The following is a 4,345-nucleotide window of genomic DNA, read 5'->3' on the forward strand; positions in this document are numbered from 1 at the left end:
ATGCTGGTGGCTTTATAAGGAGAAAACCGAGGACAGATACACACACACACACACACACACACACACACACACACACACCCCTCATGCCTTGCTATGGAACATCCTGTGCTACTCTAAGAGTCTGACAGCAAGAAGGTAGGTACAGGCTCTTTAAACTCCAGAAATATCTGAACCCTAAACTAAATGAACTCTTATTCTTGAGAAAGCGACTTAGCCTCAGACACTTTTCTATGGTTAGGCAAATACAGTAGCTTCTGCTTTGTGTTTGGAGCTGACCAGGGACCTCCAGGGCTTAGGTACAGCAATGCTATCTAGAACAAAAATCTGAAGTCTACCAGTCATTTTGAAAAGGAGTACAGAGGTGGTCTCAGCCACGGCTGTTACCATGATAATTATCATCAGATACGGTGCTGCTGTGGTGGGTTGAATAGGAATGTCCCCCATAGGCTCACGTACTCGAACGTTTGGATTCTCCAGTCTAGTGACACTGTCTGGGGAGGTGGTGTGGCCTTGTTGGAGGAATTACATCATCACTGTGGATGGGCTTTGAGAATTCATAGCCTCACCCTATTTTCAGCTCTCTCTCTCTCTCTCTCCCTTCCCCCCTCCTCTCCCCTTTCTCCCCTTTCCTCCCTCTTTCATGAATTTGAAAAGTGATCTTTCAGCTTCTACCCCACCCTAGCCATGAAGAGACTCCTGTACTTCTGGAACTGGAAGCCAAAATCAACTCTTTGAGTTATTTATAGCCATGGTATTTTATCACAGCAACAAGGAAGAAACTAATACAGCTCCTCTGAGTTTTCCCAGTGCTTTCTGAACACTGTAGTCGGTGTTGTGTTTGTCATCCAGCTAATGGGGAACAAGGATAAATGCTATTTTCTATGGTTGAGAAAAACTAAGGCCTCTTGCTTAATTGTAGTGGAGAGTGACCAGGCAGAGTGACAGTTCTGTGAGTACTTCCAGACCCGGGGCTTGGCCTTGTTCATCCTGTGCCTTGAAGAAAACAGTGCTCTGCAAAAGGTTTTAAGCTGAGCCAGCCACATTTCAAGTTTATGCCTGGCTTCGTTCAAGCAAGTTCCCATGGGCCAAGGAGACCTCTGATGAGTGTCCCCCAGGTCTTTGCAGTACCACGACCTAAGGAACAAAAGGGAGAAGAAAGAAGTGAAGTGGCAGGTGCTGGTTTTCAGCCAGGGTGGGGAGGAATTGTCAGTGGCATTTCATCCGGAACATGAATTTTGATTGAGGCCTAGGTATTTTTTGTACGGCTCTCCTTATATAAACTTAGCATGCAAATATAATCAAAATAGCAGTCATTAACATTGCAAAACTTATTTATTAAAATATGTAAAGCAGACAGCTGCAGCAGTGGCGACTAAGAAGTATAAAAATGTTCTGCTTAACAAATGTTTTTTTGAACTCCTACTGTGTGCGCACATTGTATGGGAAGTAGGCCTACAAGGATATGTAACACAGGTCTTTGTGTGATTAAAAATTGAGTTCACTGAAGAGTTGGCTCAGCAGTTAAGAGCACTTGCTGCTCTTCCAGAGGACCTGGGTTTGATTCCCAGCACCCACATGGCTGCTCACAACCATCTGTAACTACAGTTCCAAGGGATCTGATGTCCTCTTCTGGCCTCTTCAAATACTAGGCACATGTGTGGTATACAAACATACAGGCAGGCAAAACACCCACACATGAAAAAATAATAATATAAAAACTGAATTGGACCTTTGGGTAATACCAAACATACAATAGGATATTCTTCTTAAAAGAATGTTAGTTTAGGGGCTAGAGAGATGGTTTGGTTGTTAAGAACAAGTGCTGCTTTTGCAAAGGACCTGAGTTCACTTCCCAGTACACAGGTCAGGCTGTTCACAACTGCTTAAAATTCCAACTCTCGTCAGCTGACTTGGACACTGCACTCACATGCACATGTGTGTACTTACTCATACTTGCACAGTTAAAAGTAAAATAAAATCTTTCAAAAAATTGGGCGTAGTTTAGCTTGGCATGGTGGCTCACATGACCTAGCTAGAGTGCTGCAAGATGGGAATTTTTGGCAGGTGATCAAGATGAGGCTTCCCAAGGTGGAGTGACTGAACAGGGTACGATGGCTTTATAAGAAGAAAATGGCCAGAAAACGCACACACATCTTGTCTCTTGTCATGTGATGTTCTGTGCAACTTTGCAAGTGTGGCAGCAAGAGGGTTATCATCAGATACAAGGTCTTTAACTCTCAGAACTATAAGCAAAATGAATCTTGGTTATAAAGGGACCCAGCCTTGTGTATTTTGTTATAGCAATGCTAAATAGGCTAGTACGGCAGTCGTTGCTTTGTGCTTAGAGCAAGTGTTTTAAGACTTAGGACAATATATCGATTAGAAATATGAATTTATGTTGAAGCAGAAGAATTGTGAACCCAAGGTCAGCCTTATCAGAAGGAAGAGGAGAAAACAGAGATAAGAGGAGGAGGATGAAGGGGAGGAGGAAGAAGAGGAGGAGGAAGGGGAGGAGGAGGAAGAGGAAGAGGAAGAAAAAAGGAGGAGGATGGGGAGGAGGAGGAGGAGGAGGAGGAAGAGGAGCAGGAGGGGGAAGGAGAGGAAGAGGAAGAAGAAAAGGAGGAGGGGGAGGAGGAGGGGGAGGAAAAGGAGGAGGAAGGGAACCTTCTAGAGATGCTTTATGCCTGTGTTCTTAGCAACATTATGCATGATAGCCAAGAAATGGAAGCTCCCTCTGTCCCCAATAGAAGAATGGAGAAGTAAACATTGCATACGTAGGGTGCTAAATCATTCAGCCTTAACAGAGAGGGAAATTCCTACGTATTAGGATATGGACAAACCTTGAAAACACTATGCAGAGTAAAACAAGCCAATCACAGGAAAGAGAGGTTTCTGTATACACTTAACCTATATGAGTGCCTAAAATAGATTCACAGAGCTGGAAAGTGAATCTTGGTTGCCAAGATCTTGGACATGAGTGAAATGGGAATTATTTAATAGATATTAAAAAATAAAAAATATGGGCTTCCTAAAGGCAGGGGGTTGTGGCGTTCAGTTTTCTAGCATCTAACAGAAGGTCTAATACATAATAGGTACTTGACTAATATTTTGCCTTCCTTTGGTTTCTCCTTCCCCATCTAACATGCCATGCTGCAGGACAAGGGCCAAGTGGTTCTGGGAGCCAGTTCAGCAAACAAAGACTCTTCTCTCCTCAGGGCACAGAGGGGAAGAATTTCAAATATTTGTGATTTGATATTTGTCCTGGTCACAGCAACTCTACTTTACTCCCAGTGATGCTCATCTGAGCCCAGTTGGCATTTCAATGTCCTAAAGATAGATCCTGTTTCTACTTCCTAAAGCAAAATAGAACTGCAATGGACTTTGTAAGAAAATACAGAAGTGGAAGAAAGGCTGGGAGATGAAATCATGGTTAGGCTCCTGGGCTGCCTGCAGCCCCACACAGGAGGAGGGTGAGGTAATTAGCATGTTTCTGCAGATCCACGCTTGTCTTTGTCCCTTCACTGGCTCTGTCTCATTCTCCTGTGCTTATTTTTTCCCCCACCTTGGCCAAAAATAGAGAGACACAGGAAAGTTTCCTTGTACTTTCTTTGGCTTTTCTACTTTTTTTTCCTGGTGTGTTTGGCTTCCTCTGACACAGTCTTTCTTTTTTCTTACCACCCACTGCACCCATCCCCCCACACCCCCAACATGACTGATCTGTTTTGGACCCCTTGCTTGGTGCAGGGTGTCCAGGAGGGGCAGCATTTAGTGATGTGTGGATCCCTGAGCTGAGAGGTATTCCAATAAGAGGATCTTGTTTCCAGTGCAGGCATAGGAAAGAGCTTCTTGTCAGCTCTATTTGTTCTGGGTCTTGCTTACAAACTTGTCAGAATTCAGAATGAAATTTCTCTGGGAGCAAAACGTATCAGAGATCTTTCTCTGTCTCTTCATGCTGTTGTGGGAATCAACTGAAGACCGTGACCATCATAGAACCAACCACAATATCCAGGCCTGGCAATTTGGTCTTGTTACCTTTTAAGATGTTACATTCCCTATCCCTTCTAGTTTCATTTTGGTTGCTGTGAGAAATAACCCGACAAAAAAGCAACTTAGGGGAGAAAGGGTTTGTCTTTGCTCACAATGCCAGGTAATAATACATCGTAGCAGGGAAGTCAAGGTAGCAGGAAAGTCAAGGTAGCAGGAACTTAAAATAGCTCGTCATATCACATCCACAGTCAACAGCACAGAAATAAGAGCATGCATGATTTATGTGCTTGCCTGTGATCAGCTCAATTCCCCTACTCTTACACAGGTCAAGACCTTCTGCCTAAGGAATGGTGCTGCC

This window comes from Rattus norvegicus, chromosome 4 (assembly GCF_036323735.1).
Source record: "Rattus norvegicus strain BN/NHsdMcwi chromosome 4, GRCr8, whole genome shotgun sequence".
Taxonomy (NCBI): Eukaryota; Metazoa; Chordata; class Mammalia; order Rodentia; family Muridae; genus Rattus; species Rattus norvegicus.